Source organism: Silene latifolia, chromosome Y (assembly GCF_048544455.1).
Source record: "Silene latifolia isolate original U9 population chromosome Y, ASM4854445v1, whole genome shotgun sequence".
NCBI classification, from domain to species: Eukaryota; Viridiplantae; Streptophyta; class Magnoliopsida; order Caryophyllales; family Caryophyllaceae; genus Silene; species Silene latifolia.
Window position 1 is genome coordinate 416,539,388 of NC_133538.1, and position 17,320 is coordinate 416,556,707.

Sequence of the window (17,320 nt, forward strand, 5' to 3'; positions counted from 1 at the left end):
TAACAAAATAAGAGATTAATAAGGAAAAACAATGTCCCTTACATTGTTGAGTGGCTCGAAAATAAGGGCACAAATAAGGTCACCTTCCTTATTTGTTCTTGAGCTATAATGTGTTGGATGATCCTCCAAAATTTCAATGTAGAGATCCTCCTTTGATTGCACCCAAGACTAATCCCTTCAACTAGTATATTAATTAACTAGATTAATATAGTAGTACCCTTAAAATAATTCTAATAACATGTGTTGAATGAATGATAATAAGAGAACAAATTCTCTTATAATGAAAGAGGAGGAACCGGTGAGAGTAGGCAAAAAATGCCAAAGGATGACATCTTCCTTTTTGCTTTTGGTCTTCACAAGAAAATAGGTGTGTAAGGTTATCATGCAATACGTATGATTATGCTATTTTATCCCATAAAATAAAACAACCACAATCCATCACAACTCCCTCCATATTTCAGTCATTCGGTGTAAAATGGACCTTCATTTTATTTTGTCAATTTGTCACTTGTCACACAATATGTCACATGTAGTATGTTACATGTTATTAATTAATTTAATTCATACTTATCAAATAAATATCATTATATACATTAATTAAATTACATATAATAAATCGACTAGTGATACTTGATCACATAAATAAAATGGGTCATATAATTATAATTCACAACATATTATAATTGTAATTAACCATTCATTCTTATCTCAATTGTTTCACAAACAAGAATCAATTTTAGTAATGAAGTATTTTAATTACTAAAATAAATCTTATTTAATCAAATTACAATAAGATATAAATATTCTCTCTCACAAATGAATTGTTCAATTTTAAGGAATTGATTAACTTGCATCGTCGTACAATTAATCAATCTGTCTATTAAGGGAATTGTCCTTTAGGTGTGACCTTAAGGGATCAACTGATCACCACCGTCAAACGACAGTAATCTCTAACTCTAGTTAGCTGATCATTACTGATAAATGTTGATCATTTGACTATATAACTGAATCATCGCTTACGTATTCTTAATGTGAGATTTAAACATGTGATCGCACTATTGTTGAGGAGACATACTATAACAAAGAAATCTTGTTGGCTCTTTTACATTTGAAGGACCGTTTTTTGAACATCAAAAACTTGGTCATTGGATTGATTGTAAGAGGTTGGTTTTGGTTGAAGTATAATCTTTGAGTAGGATTTCTCATTAGAGGTGGCGTGTATGTTAGTTGAGGATTTTGAACATTTTGGCTTTTGTATGAGAAGTTTGGGTGAAATTTGGTGTTGCTTGGATGATTGAGAGGCTTCATTCATCTTGGCTATAGCTTTCTCAAACTTCAAGTTCATTGTGTCAATATGGGAGCTTAGTTGGGCAGCTAAATCGGCACTCAATTGTGTGACGGAGTCAACTTCATGTCTCCCTCCCCTAGTAACTTTTCTTGGCCTACTATATTGAGATTTGTGAACCCCTATCTCCTCTATCTTTGCCCTAGTTTGATTGTCATCTACCTCGGTGAATCTTCCATTAGAACCCATGTTTAGCACATTCCTTGAATCTTCATACAACCCATTCCAAAATTATTGGACAAGAAACCATTTGCTTAGTCCATGATGAGGAAAAGAGCGACATGTATCTTTGAATCTCTCCCAAGCCTCATATAGAGACTCTTCATCTCTTTGCTTAAACCCGGTGATTTGGGCTCTTAACATGTTGGTCTTCTCCAGAGGGTAGAACTTCTTGTAAAAGGCAAGTGGTAACTTCTTCCATGAATTAATTCCAAGATTGGCCTTGTCTAGGCATATTAACCATTGCTTTGTAGCTCGGATCAAGGAAAAAGGAAACAATACCCATCGAATTTGCTCTTGAGTTACCCCCATTTGGGAAATTGCATCACAATAGTCACAAAAAGACTCCATGTGTAGATGAGGATCTTCACTAGGCATCCCTCCAAATTGACTTCTCTCAACTAATTGTATGAATGCGGATTTGGCAATGAAATTATCGCTCAAGTGGGGTGGTGTTGAAGTACCATTTGGTAGGTTCACCTCGGTTGGTACGGAATGAGATGAAAATTTAAGCATTGTTGGTTGATTTTGTGGTTGGTTTGGAATTGGGTTTTCCTCTCCCTGTCTTGCAAAAGGGTTTGCAAACTCAACACTATCCAATTGGACAATAATAATGTCCACAAGTTCTCCAATATCCACAATTGTTGAAGTCCCTCTAACGGTTCTTCGAATATTTGTCAAAGTTCATTCAATCTCGAGATCAATAGGCAAAAGACCGCCTTGTGATCTCCTAGACATGCAAAAATCAAACAACTAGAAAAAAATTAAAACTACCTTGAGGAGTTTGACTTCCCCAAGGTTAAGAAAGACACAACTAAAAACAACAAATGAAAACAATTCAATTGAACACCGTCCCCGGCAACGACGCCATTTTTGATTCGGGAAACTTAGTCGTCTAAGCTTACCAATCAAAACAATATTTATAATTTTAACTAGCTACTCTTAGTAAATTGGTAAGTAAATGTCGGATCCCAATGGACGGGTAATGTATTATTTTACCGGTTGTAGAAAGCTATGTCTTAGGGTGTCACAATTGGGGTTGAGTTTGAGGTTTGCAATCTAGACTACTTAACAAAGGAAAAAACAAATGAAAGTAAAACAAAGCAAAGTAAATAGGGTTTGTAAACAATTGATTAAGGAACTAGGGTATCATGGGTTCATAAGGGAATCATGGTGAGACCATACAAACAAGTTTCATAGATGCAAGCAATTTATTGTTGTAGTGGAATCGAGTTAGTTTACATCTTATAATTCCTATGAAGTTTTGGGTCTTGAAGCCGAGTCGGTCAAGACTTTACAACTTCTACAAGTCGACTTAATTCTCCCTATTCAACTATATGTATTGTCTAACAAGCCTTGAGTTAGTTTATGTCTTACAAGTCTACTTGAATGGATAAGAGATTCATCCTAGGTTGTCAATCAAGCATTTCATCAAGCATAACATGTGCATAAGTTGAAACTACAACAAGCAAGCAATCATATGAACTTATCAATTAAAGATCTACCCCATGATTAACTCCCCTAATCCCCCATTAACCCTAGTTAGGAGACTACTCACTCATGAATCATGATCATGGAAAACATGCTAATAAGGGTGTCAATCATATTTACAAAGTTAAACATGATGGATGAGTAAAACAATAAACAAGGATTAAACAAAGGGTAAAAGGAATTGTATCAATTTAGGATGATCCAAATAATAAGCAAAGAATAATAGAAGAAAACTTGATGAATGGTGAAGAGTTGTCAATTTCCTAATAAACCCAAATAGTCTTCAAATTACCCAACTAAATCTAAGAACACTTGAATGATGAAGGAAAGATTAAGATATAATTAATATTGAATTGTGTAATACAACTTGATTAACACTAATAAAGCTTGATTAAAACTTGGTAATAAACTCTACTAAAACTTGATGATTAATCTCCTAATACAATGGGGTATTTATACTAAGTAGAAGTATTAGGGTAACTAAGGGCTTAAATGACGATTAAGTCCCTAAGATGAAGATCAACGCCTTGCAACTCCCTTAAGGAGACGCTCGACCTGCCCCCGTTGGATGCCCATGCTGTAAGGAAATTCGCCCGTCCTGCTTGTAGGACGCTCAGGCTGAGGCTTTAGGACGCCCGTCTTGTTCTTCACGACGCTCGGGCTGAGCTTGGGACGCCCGTCTCATAGGCCAGTGTGGCTTCTTCTTCAATTTGTTGCCTCATGATCCGTGGGGATCATTCAGGAGCCTTGGGGGTCCTTCATCATTGCCCAAATACTTGTTTTATTGACCGAGGCCTTTAGTATTGGTTTCTTCTTTGTTTCTTGGTCGTTAGATGCGATCCATTTAGCTCCGTTTTGCTCCATATATGCAAGGTTAACATTCCTCTCCTACCAAGGACACAAAACCTCAAAGAATATGCAAATTAGGAAGCTAAAGATAAGAAACAACCCTAATGCATGTGAGAAAGCATATGAACGAGGCTAGTTCGGGGACTAAATATGTGTAAATATGAGTCACATCAAATATCCCAAAACCGAACCTTTGCTCGTCCCGAGTAAAGAGGTGACTAAAACTATGATCTTTATTAATACTACTAGTCGATGTGAGACAATTCGCGGGTCTCACTCCGCCCCTTCAACTCACAACAAGACACCTATGAGGTAAGATACCTTCTTGCAAGGCAAGGTGGAGCTTGCCAAAATGGCGATGCATCCTAACATTTAAGCACATAGAAACAAGCAAAGGATGCATCTACAATAAGAATAGCCACTTTACTCATCTAATTGGCGGAAATCACCTACAAGGGAAGCAATTCAAGGGCACACACTCCATCATAGATATTGGTTCTCCTAGTTACTAAGTCTAAGAGGATATAAACAAATCACCTCCAAGTTGTGTTAAACTAGGTTACCTTTGTCCACAATCGTTAAATGCTTTTGTCAAGAGCCAATTCCCTATGGTGTTAGAAAACACTGTAGGATCGCGGAATTCCCTTCTTGCCTAGACAACAAGAAGGGTCGTCCCCTCTCACCATGCAACAAAATAGGATCACCAATGGATAAAAGGGTTTCAAAGTACATGAGTTTCTTGATGGTGGTTTGCTTTTTGGTTTATTTTCCCCCTATTTTTATAGCATTTCACGATTAAGAACATAATGCCATTTTTGATGTTTGGCATTTTTAACTTTTTTCATTTCTTTGAACATTTTGAAAGTAACCCCATTTGTAGCAAGGGTACTTCAATTAAAGCATAGGAGTCTATTTTTGCTCCTCTTTTCATTTGATGCAATTTGCAAACTCTTTTTGGCATTGATAACTTGAACTCAATTTGACATTTTTGTGCCCATTCCCTTTTTGTTTGACAAAATGTGATGATAGAAGTGTAAGAACGGTTGCATGGCATTAAGGGTCAACTTGGAATAAACGGTAGCCAATGAGTTATCACACCACAAGGCACTCTTGACTAGGCCTTAGACCATGGGACGAAAGATACTAGTATGACACATCCTAGGGTGTCTTGAGAGTATTCTAGCAAACAAAGTCTCAAGGAGAAAAATTATCTACAAGGTCCTTATATACACTTTTCAAGCTTTCCCAAATAGGCATTTTCACAAAATTTTTCTAAAATGCAAACTACATGCCATGATGCAACTAACATATATACAACTCTAATGCATATGCTACTATCAACTAATATGCCATATAAACTCAATGTAAACTCTTAACAACACATTAGTTTGTACCACATCAATCAAAATATGGCCACATTGTCATTAACATATAAAAAGGAGGAAGGAGATTTGGAAAGATCATACCATTGTGATAAGAGTGACAAACAAACAAACAAATATATACAATATATACAATTATACACTACAAAGGAAAGAACATGTTTTTGTTTTTTTTTTTTTTAATTTTTATCATTTTTGAAATAAGTGTAGATGTTAGAATTCCCCATCCCCGCACTAGTATGGACATTGTCCTCAATGGACGAGACGATAGGGAATTATGCAATGCATGAAACTAAATGAAATGCATGAATTCTACTAAATGCAAACTACATGTAAGATATTTACATAAGATAAGTATTTACATATGATGCAAACTAAACTATGCTATATGATGCATGCTTTATATTGTTCGGAGAGCTAATTTAAATTAACTCGGGTTGCCTATGAATGAACTTACCCAAACCGAAAAAAACACTATTTCTAGTGCAAAAAGAGGGAAGTTTATTCACAAGCACGCAAATGCAATGCATGAGAAGTAAGTTGTCATTTTGGATTCTTTACGGTGGGAGCAAAAAGGATAGTCACCTCAATGTTACCGAGGTGCGAGTCCTTTGGTGGTGCTAGGACTCAAAACTCTCATCCATCAAAGAGTCCAAAATGACTCTCTAGATGCTCTACACTAAATGTTATATAAGCTATACAAGTTATGTAAACATGAGATAAAAACAAAGCAAAAGGAGGGGTAGGAGACTGACAATGGAATAGGTCAAAATGGTAGCATAAGCTATCAACCCCGCACTTGTGTCGTCCTCCTTCATGCTTTGTCAACCATCAACTTTCACTCATTTCATCATCATCATCGTCTCCCTGCATGGACCCGGAGGCTTCATCATCATCCTCTTATTCTTCTCCACTTGAACTTTTCTCTTCATTATCATCATGGATAGACCCACTACTTTCCCCATCCTCATCATCAACAACCTCCTCAATCTCCCTAGTTTCCCGGACATCCCCTTCTTCATCTTGAGAAGCATGAGGAAAGAACACTTTCCTATCCGCCCAATCCGACAAAGAACTATTGGGATCAAGGATTCCTTGCCTAGCAAGATGGTAAAGGGGCGGATATTGGGCATAATAAGCGTTCACCCGATCTTTGTAGGCTTCTTTATTGATATGCTTCATGAATTGAGTCAAGTAATCATTGCCCATCACAACACTAGGATCATTTGTTGTGAACTCTTTGTAGGCAAAGGGGTAAGGAGGTACCACTAAGGAGGAGGCTTCTTCATTTGGACATTGTTGCTCCTTGATGATGTTCTTGGCAACCTTTGAGACAGGGAGAAGGTAGTTGTAACGGTGAGTGTTGAGATGAAAATTTTTCCCGGGCAAGATAATTGAATTGGCATCCTTGATCACCCACTCATATCCTTGGGTGGAGTTGTCATGTTTTACCCAATGAAACTTGTGGATCAAAGTGTGCATGTCAAGGAGGTTGCCACCTTTAACCGGTTTGTAGGTGTTGTCTTCATTGAACTTAGGGTTAAAGTGCTTTGCCAATCTTGTTATCAAGCCTCCATTCACAATGAAAGCCGCTTTTTCATTTCCTTCCTTGATGTCTAGCCATCTCTCAATCAATAATTGAAGGATATTATAATCATCGTTTGATCTCCCTTGGGCATTTATCTTGGAATCCAAGTAGGTGAGGTCGAGTTCGGTCATATGGGTAGCTTCTTTCCTAGCAATCAAGGTGTTGGAAATGGACCTATGCCAATATCGTATAACCGGATGATAGATATACAAGGCATTACACTCTCTAAATGTAGTCAATTCTCTTTCGGAATTCGCCTTCCAAAGGAGCTTGGCATTAAATTTGTGGGGTTTCTTGTGGAATTTCCAAAGGTCATCAATTCCAAAAACCTCTCTGAACTCACTTTTAGTCATCCTCCTACTCTTGTTCTTAAGCCGAAATTCGACATATTTCCGAGTCTCTACCTTATACTCCTTCAAAGAGCTTATGAACTCTAATGTGAGGGAAGGGTAAGTTAATTCATTCATTTCGAACAAGGTAGACAATTCCATGGACTCGAAAAATGCTCTTGTTTGGTCTAGCACCCCTAATTTCCCCAGTGTCTTGGCATACAAACTTAGTGGCGATAATTTTATTTTTAGCAAGGGATTCAAAAGCGGTTCTATGCTCATTAAAAATAGAAGTTACCTCTAGATAATCTTTTAGTTGCTCAATCTCCGGTAAAGTGGTAGTAACTTCTTCAACGGCCTCAACGACTTCCCTTGGTTGTACCCTTGGTGGCTCAACCACCACTAAAGCTTTAGATGCTAGAACCTTTTGTCTTTTGGAGAGTGTTTGGGGAATGGGTGTGTTAGTGTTGTCCTTTGTCCTTGCCATTGTTGATTTCTCCTTTAAGTTTGTGTCAACAACCTTGAGTATGCTTGAATTCTCCCTTCTTCTTCCAACTTCAATCAAATTTCCAATCAATTTGGGGGTTTTTAGATTTTACCCTAACCCTAGAAATTTTGATTGATTTTATGAAGATTTTGATGTTTGAAGGTCTTTTTGTTGACAAAGGACTGTTTTGTTTGATATTGAGTAAGTTTGCAATTGATTTGGATGAATTTGGTTGAGAAATCTGTGTTTATGGTTGATGGGGTTGATGTTTGTAATGAGGGAATTTGTTGTGTTTATGTTTGAAGAAGAATAGAAATGAAGAATGAAGAGGAAGAATCCCGTGTTTTTGCTCTTATACAGCCAGGGACGCTCGACCTCTATAGGGGACGGGCGATTTTTGAATCAGGATTTTTGCTTAAGCTCTGGGGACGCCCGTCCTAAGCTCGGCTAGAGCGGATCGAGTGCTGGGACGCCCGTCCTGATGCGTGCTCGGGCGGATTCTGCTGCAGTTCAAATTTTTTTCTTTTCTTCCTTGCTTCAGCCCCCACGAGCTCAGGTCTGCCCGTGGGGATCCCTTTCCCGCAATCCTTGGTTCTTCATTTCCTATGAGGTTGCACTACAAAAGCTTCGTTAGTCTAGGCAATTGCTTCCCCACACTTGATCATCAAACACTACACATTCAAAACACATTAAAATCCCTCCCTCACTTGCTCTCATGTTATTAATAATTCTACAAACAAAGCATATAAAATGCAATGCAAAAATTGAATAATGTACAAGTTAGATGGAATGCAAGTTAAGAGGTTAGAATATTTACAATTAGTGGTTTAGGGAGGACTTCACCAAACTCTCCTTTTCTTGAGAGGTGTCAAGGGGGTAAAGAAAGGGCGTTGTTGATGTTGCTCAATGCCTTGAAGAAGTAGTCAAAGGCTTGTTCATTGTCATGATAGAGGTCTTGCATAGACCTTGGCACATTGTTGTCTTCATTTATTTAGTAACCCGAGTCAAAGAGGTGACAAAGATCTACAAAGCCTTGGTCTAAAGTCATAGCATTTCCAATGTAAGGGTTAACAATTCCTTCAAATTCATCATCCCATAGACCACACACTTCTATTGCTTCTTTCCCTATGTTGGGGGGATCATGAATTGGCAAGAGCAACTCTTCCTCCTTGTTGTCATGGCCAATGAGGCCTCCATTGATGCTTGTTATGGGTTAGTTTTTCAAGCTCTCATTCTTGTTGTGAAAAATTCCATGCTCTCCGAATAGAGCCACTTCAACATTATCCACTTCTTTCTTCCAATTGGGCGGTGTGTCTTTGCCCTTCTCTTTAATATTTCCATCTATCACTTGTCCTTTGAATGGGGATTCCACTTTCTTCTTATCTCCTTCCCGTCTATAGTGATCAACCATAGAGCATGGTTCAATCAAATTGGGAGCTCTCATAGTCTTATCAAGATTAAAGGTGATTTTTTTCATCACCAACTTCAAGTGTGAGCATCCCGTGCTTTACATCAATCACCGCTCTGGCAATTTGTAGGAATGGTCTTCCTAGAATGATTGGAATGTTGGAATCTTCCTCCATATCAACAATAACAAAGTCCACCAGTATGAAAAAATTTCCAATTCTCACAGGTACATCTTCCTATACCCCAAGTGGTTCCTTTGTTGTTTGGTCCGCCATTTGTAAGTTCATGTTAGTGCACTTGAGCTCTCCCACTCCTAGTCTTTCACATACCGAATATGGCATGACACTCACACTTGCACCTAGATCACATAGTGCCTTGTTGATGGTGGTGTCACCAATGGTACATGGAATGGAGAAGCTTCCCGGATCCTTGAGCTTAGTTGGGGAATTCCCTTGAAGTATTGCACTACTTATCTTTGTGAAAGCGATGGTCTCAAACTTCCTTATGGACTTCTTCTTGGTAAGAATGTATTTCATGTATTTTACATATGCCGGAACATGGTTGATCAACTCCATGAATGGTAGAGAAACCTCTAGGTTCTTCACAATCTCATGAACTGTCCAATTTTCTCATCAAGCTTGGGCTTGGCTTGGAGACTTGGAAATGGGAGTCTAATCACAATAGGTTCTTACTCAACTTCATTGGCCTTCTCATCGCTTTTCTTCTTCAATGATTCATTGGTAGTTGGTTCCACTACCCTAGGATTTATTCTCAATGGTTCCATCACATTTCTTTTCTTGACACTTTCTTAAATAACATCCTCTTCAATTGGCACCTTAGGTCCCTCATATCTTGTACCACTCCTCAAGTGAATGGCATTGATGGTTTCATGTCTTGTAGGAGGATTACCTTGAGGAGGTAATTGTCCTTCTTGTATTTGGAAACTTGAAGAGGCCAATTGGGACAATTGTGTTTCCAACATCTTGGTATGAGCAAGGATATTGTTGATGGTAGTGTCTTTGGCTTGGCTATCTCTTTGCATTTGAGCAAAGAAATGTTGTTGGCTCTTTTTCATTTGAAGGACCGCTTTTTGAACATCAAAATATTGGTCATTGGATTTATTGTAAGAGGGTTTGTTTTGGTTGAAGTATGGTCTTTGAGTAGGATTTCTCATTGGAGGTGGGGTGTATGTTGGTTGAGTATTTTGAACATTTTGGCTTTTGTATGAAATGTTTGGGTGAAATTTGGTGTTTTCATTGTAATAGTTGGAGTAAGGGGTGCCATTCTTATATTCTTGGAAAGCATTCACTTCCTCACTTGTTCCCCTACACTCTTGTTGATCATATCCCAAAGTTCCACAATTCTCACACACTCCGTTTCCAGTAAAAGATGTTGCCACCATGGCATTGACATGTTGATGTTGCTTGGATGATTGAGAAGCTTCATTCATCTTGGCCATGGCTTTCTCAAATTTTATGTTCATTGTGTCAATATGGGAGCTTAGTTGGGCACCCAAATCGACACTCAATTGTGTGACGGAGTCCTTCATGTCTCCCTCCCCTAGTAACTTTTCTTGGCCTACTATATTGAGAGTTGTGAACCGCCATCTCCTCTATCTTTGCCCAAGTTTGGTTGCCATCTACCTCAGTGAATCTTCTATTAGAACCCATGTTGAGCACATTCCTTGAATCTTCATACAACGCATTCCATAATTGTTGAACAAGAAACCATTCGCTTAGTCCATGATGAGGATAAGAGAGACATGTATCTTTGAATCTCTCCCAAGCCTCATATAGAGACTCTTCATCTCTTTACTTGAACCTGGTGATTTGGGCTCTTAACATGTTGGTCTTCTCCGGAGGGTAGAACTTCTTATAATAGGCAAGTGCTAACTTCTTCCATGAATCAATTCCAAGAGTGGCCTTGTCTAGGCTCTTTAACAATTGCTTTGCGGCTCCGATGAAGGAAAAAGGAAACAATAGCCATCGAATTTGATCTTGAGTTACCCCTGCTTGGGAAATTGCATCACAATAATCACAAAAAGTCTCCATGTGTAGATGAGGATCTTATTGACTTCTCTCAACTAATTGTATGAATGCGGATATGGCAATGAAATTACTTGTCAAGTGGGGTGGTGTTGGAGTACCATTTGTTAGGTTCTCCTCGGTTGGTACGGAAAGGGATGAAAATTTAGGCATTGTAGGTTGATTTTGTGGTTTGTTTGGAATTGGGTTTTCCTCACCTTGTCTTGTAAAAGCGTTGGTAAACTCAACACTATCCGATTGGACAATACCAATGTCCACAAGTTCTCCAATACCCACAATTGTTGATGTCCCTCTAACGGTTCTTCGAATATTTGTCAAAGTTCATTCAATCTCGAGATCAATAGGAAAAGACCGCCTTGTGATCTCCTAGACATGCAAAAATCAAACAACTAGAAAACAATTAAAACTACCTTGAGGAGTTTGACTTCCCCAAGGTTAAGAAAGACACAACTAAAAATAACAAATGAAAACAATTCAATTGAACATCGTCCCCGGCAACGGCGCCATTTTTGATTCGGTTGAAACTTTGTCGTCTAAGCTTACCAATCAAAACAATAGTTATAATCTTAACTAACTACTCTTAGTAGAGTGGTAAGTAAAGGTCGGATCCCAAAGGATGGGTATTGTATTATTTTACCGGTTGTAGAAAGCTATGTCTTAGGGTGTCACAATTTGGGTTGAGTTTGAGGTTTGCTATCTAGACTACTTAACAAAGGAAATATAAACAAATAAAAGTAAAACAAAGCAAAGTAAATAGGGTTTATAAATAATTGATTAAGGCACTAGGGTGTCATGGGTTCATAAGGGAATCATGGTGAGATCATAAAAACAAGTTTCATAGATGCAAGCAATTTATTGTCGTAGTGGAATCTAGTTAGTTTATATCTTACAAATCCTAGTATGTTTTGGGTCTCGAAGCCGAGTCGGTCAAGACTTTACAACTCCTATAAGTCGACTTAATTCTCCCTATTCAACTATGTGCATGGTCTAACAAGCCTTGAGTTAGTTTATGTCTTACAAGTCTTGTTGAATGGATAAAGAGATTCATGCTAGGTTGTCAATCAAGCATTTCATCAAGCATAACATGTGCATAATTTGAAACTACAACATGTAAGCAATCATATGAAATTATCAAGTAAAGATCTACCCCATGATTAACTTCCCTAATCCCCCATTAACCCTAGTTAGGACACTACTCACTCATGATCATGGAAAATTTGCTAATAAGGGTGTCAGTCATATTAACAAAGTTAAACATGATGGATGAGTAAAACAATAAACAAGGATTAAACAAAGGGTAAAAGGAATTGTACCAATTTAGGATGATCCAAATAATAAGCAAATAATAATAGAAGAAAACTTGATGAATGATGAAGAGTTGTCAATTCTCCAATAAACCCAAATAGTCTTCAAATTACCCAACTAAATCTAAGAACACTTGAATGATTAAGGAAAGATTAAGATATATTTAAGATTAAATTGTGTAATACAACTTGATTAACACTAATAAAGCTTGATTAAAACTTGGTAATAAACTCTACTAAAACTTGATGATTAATCTCCTAATACAATGGGGTATTTAGGGCATCCACAATAGATAAACCTCTAAAGAGGTTTGTCTGTTGACACATCACCAATTAAACAAACCTCTCCAATAACAAAGCTCTACATAACAATGGATAAACCTTTTCAAGGTTCATGTTATAGGACCCATTTCAAATTATCTATTTTTTTCTCTCTTATGTTGGGTACATTTTAGGGACCACCATTTGCCATGTCATCCCACAAACCTATATAGAAATATGTAACCATTCTCATCGATGAACCTCGACCCCCATTTTCAATAATAGAGAGGTTTGTCAACAAGCCTCTAAAAAGTACACAAACCTTTGTTGACAAACCTCTATTGTGGATGCCCTTATACCAAGTACAAGTATTAGGGTAACTAAGGGCTTAAATGACGATTAAGTCCCTAAGATGAAGATTAACGCCTTGCAAGTCCCTTAAGGAGACGCTCGACCTGCCCCGGTTGGACGCCTACGGTGCAAGGAAATTCGCTCGTCCTGCTTGTGGGACGCTCGAGCTGAGGCCTTGGGACGCCCGTCTTGTACTTTAGGACGGTCGGGCTGAGCTTGGGACGCCCGTCTCACAGGTCAGTGTGGCTTCTTCTTCAATTTGCTGCCTCATGATCCGTGGGGATCGTTAAGGAGCCTTGGGGGTCCTTCATTATTGCCTAAATACTTGTTTTATTGACCTAGGCCTTTAGTATTGGTCTCTTCTTTTTTGCTTTGTTGTTAGATACGATCCATTTAGCTCCGTTTTGCTACATATATGCAAGGTTAGCATTCCTCTCCTTCCAAGGACAAAAAACCTCAAAGAATATGCAAAGTAGGAAGATAATAATAAAAAAGGACCCTAATGCATGCGAGAAAGCATAGGAACGAGGCTAGTTCAGGGACTAAATGTGTGTAAATATGAGTCGTATCTGTAGCCGAGAAAGGTACCCGATACCACATGAGCATCATTCTCAGCTTCTTCCTTTCCCGTCATGAATAACTTGCCACTGGTCTTAGTCCCTCCTTGCACAGAAGAGGCGATGCTCGCACTGCCTTCGAGGCACTCTAGTGATTTCCCCCATTATTTTGCTTTTGGTACGATCCATTCTCATTGCCATTATTGTTGAAATGATTCTGATTATTGTAGTTGTTATAGTTACTCATTTGATTACCCATCTAGTACGAATACCTATTACTTCCATAACTGGGTGCCGGAGTTCGGTATCCTCCTTGATTATTCCCAAATCCTCCACTACTATTGAAATTTCTTGCAGTGGTTCTACATTCAATTGCCTTGTGTCCAAACCTCCCACACTCGAAGCACCGTGGGCGATAAGAATCACGCCCCACTGCACCCGAGTTCGCGCTGCCACTGTAGCCTCCTCCCAATGATGTAAAAGATTTGAAGTAGCTCTGCCTCTTGCTACTCCCCGCCTCTTCCCTTGCAGTTTATGACTTTCTCTTCTCTCCCTTGTCTTTCTTCCCCTCTTTTAGCATGTCAGCAATTCTCTCCGCATGACCAGCTCTCTGATAAACCTCTTCTACAGTACTTGGCTCTCCACCTGAAAGTCTCTTCTTGATACGCATAGCCAGTCTATTCTCAAATCTTAATGGTAAAATCTCTTCATTGAAGTTCAAATCCGACACATACTCAGCTAACTCCATGAATCTATTATGGTAGTCTTCTATTGTCATCTCCTCCATCATCTTAAATGTATCATACTCTGCTCACATTCTCCTCCAGACGTGCTCAGGTACAAACACCGCTCTCATTGTCACTTTGAATCCCTTCCAAGTGATGAAAGGTTCTTCACTCCCCTTCCTAGTGTAACACCCCTAACTTCCATAATATATTTCTTTAATTTTATTTTCCCATATTTCATATTTTATTTTCTAGGAAAATATTTGTCTTTTGTCTTTTGGGCTCGTTGGGTTCAAAACGGGTGAAGACCCGGTCTTATGTTGGGTCTCACGTGATTTTGGTGTAGATGGGTGAGTTTTGGGCCTAAGATTGAAATAAACCCATGAGTTCTTCTATAAATATGAATAGAAACCAAACCCTTAAAATTCTTTTCTCTTATTTCTCACAAAAACCCTACACCTAAATTCTCTCCTCTCTTCCTACCTTGATGCCGCGCGAAATATCGCCTAGGGTATTGTGCCGCCCTTTCTTTTCCTTCGTTCTTCATCGTTCTTCGTGCCTAGATCGATCCTACTTCTTGGATCTATCTATCTTCTTCGTAAGTTTTATATTTTTCACGTAGTTTTTATAGTTTATATACATAGTTCGCATATTTATTAGATTCGTTCTTCTTTGGCACGCGTGAAACGACAATGAAGGCATGGAAGTTGCTCCTGGAGAGGATGTTTATATTGTTGAAGATGATCTTTAGGATTATTTGCGTAAAAATGTAACTAGGTGTTTCTCTTTTAATTGTATTTATGCCAATTTATGTAATTAATATGATTTAATGATTGATTTGTATGATTGATACATGTTTGATTATTTATTATCATGATTAATTATATTTTTGCATGTTTGTATATGTTTTAATGCATTAATTATAAATCATATGTTGCTTATGCGTTAAATATGGGTGTCATGAGCGCAATTAGGGTTTACGAATGAACCCTAATGGCGGCATTATAGGCGGCCAAGTGTGCTCTCCAAAGTTATAGCTAAAACTAGTATAACCTTGATGATGATTCGTGTGTAATAGCTGAAGTTTGTACAACTTTGGGTCGTTACTGTGAATGTAATACTCCGTATTTTAATAATAATTTATAAGAATAATTTATGTAATTTAATAATTGATTAAAGACATTTCTAATAGTAATTATAAAAAGACCTTAATTAAATAATAAATTAATAATTCAAGTCGGGAATTGGGTTTGGCTAATATTTGTGCTTTGGGCCGTGTACTATTATTATATGGGCCGAAACTTATTAAATTGGTATGAGTATAATCGGTATTTGTATCGGGAAATTTATAATAATATAATACGGAAATAATAATATATAAAGGTAATTATAATTATAATAATAATAATAATAATGTTATGGCAATAATAAATTAGTAAATAATATATGAGGAAATCCTAGTTATGGTAAGGTTAATAATATATGATAATAATAATAATAATAATAATAATAATAATAATAATAATAATAATAATAATAATAATATAATTGTAATGACAATTCCTATACTAATTAGAACAAGATAAGTTACATAGTTTCCTAATTGACCTCGTATTCTCTAAATCCTACACTATAAATACCAACTTAAATCTGAGAAATAAATCACAAATTAAAAGAAGGAGCTTTAGGAGACGGAAGAAGAAGGAATTAACATAAATCAATTAATCAACTTGAGGTAATTATTCATCTTAAATCATCTTAAATCGGTTTATATTCTTTTCACACAAGCATATTTAGATCAACAATATGACTTCTATAGACCGCCATAGGACTCGGGAATTGGACCTATAGCGACATTGGACTGCAAAGTTTCTTACCTGACCATTATTGACCGTCATTGACCGTGATAGGGAGGTGTTTGGGGCGGCTAAAGGTGGCTGGTCAGGAGGGTTATGCGGGTTGGTCGTGGGGGATTGGAATGAGTAATTGAACCCCTAATTGACCTCGTCTTGACCTGGGTATAGAGGGGTTGTGACGGGGGAAGGTGGTCGGTCAAGTTGGTGGTGTCGGAATGGTGGCAGGTGGCGGTGGTGGCGAAAACAGGGGAGAAGGTCGTGTTTTGGGCAGGCTGTTTCGAGGAGGTTTTTGGTGGTTGTAGGAGGTCTGGGTTGGGGTGGTTTTTGGTGGATTTTGTCGAGGATGGACCGGTGAGTTGGGTGGTGGTTGTAGGCGACAGCATAGGTGGTGTTAGGGGGTGTTTTGGGACGGGTTTTGTGGGTGTGTGAGAGGGGTTTTGTTGGTGTCGGGTGGATTAGGGCGTGGGTTTATAGAGTGCTGGTGGTGGTTTGATGTGTGGTGAGTGGGTGTTTGGTTGGGCCGTGGTGTAGGGAGGAGGTAGGCATGTCGGGTGGGGGCCGTGGTGGTGTGTGGTGTCGGTTTGGAGGGTGTTTATGGGGGGTGGTTGCACACGGTTAACACGGTGTGTAGGGTGGTGTTTGTTATTTGTTTTTGTGACAGGTTTTAATTATTTAATTCGGGTGACTCGGGTTTATATTTGAATCGGGTTTTTAGTTATCGTAACCTTTAATAATTATAGTAAATAATTAATTTGAATAATTAAATAAAAGGAGTAAATAACTAAATAAATAATTGATGGAAGAATTATAATATTTTGATTAGGTGACGGTTGTGAAGAATTATAATCAGATCAGATTGCTTTATTTATTGGTTGCTTGAGCTGCGTAATTAGAATTGCTTATCAGGTAGGGATTAACCTACTCAACTATTTAATTGTGCAATTGTAATTGTTTGTGAATATGTTGTTCTTGGAAAATTGTGGTTTCGATTATATGGAGTTGAGATTATGATGTTGGAGTTGTAACGAGTATGGTGAGAATTTGGATATTGAGGAGTGGGTGATGGTGATATTATTTTGAAGGGACCGATATACCGCTAGTTCTTGTGAGTTATTTGTTGAAGG

General features: G+C 38.0%; 2 non-coding genes across 2 annotated transcripts; both read left to right on the forward strand.

Moving 5' to 3' along the window:
- The first annotated feature begins 1,601 nt into the window (after positions 1 to 1,601).
- On the forward strand, positions 1,602 to 1,708 carry LOC141636031 (small nucleolar RNA R71). The gene has a single exon (XR_012540674.1). It is a non-coding gene; the product is annotated as a small nucleolar RNA R71 (small nucleolar RNA).
- Positions 1,709 to 10,834: 9,126 nt separating this feature from the next.
- On the forward strand, positions 10,835 to 10,941 carry LOC141636785 (small nucleolar RNA R71). The gene has a single exon (XR_012541371.1). It is a non-coding gene; the product is annotated as a small nucleolar RNA R71 (small nucleolar RNA).
- Positions 10,942 to 17,320: the final 6,379 nt, after the last annotated feature.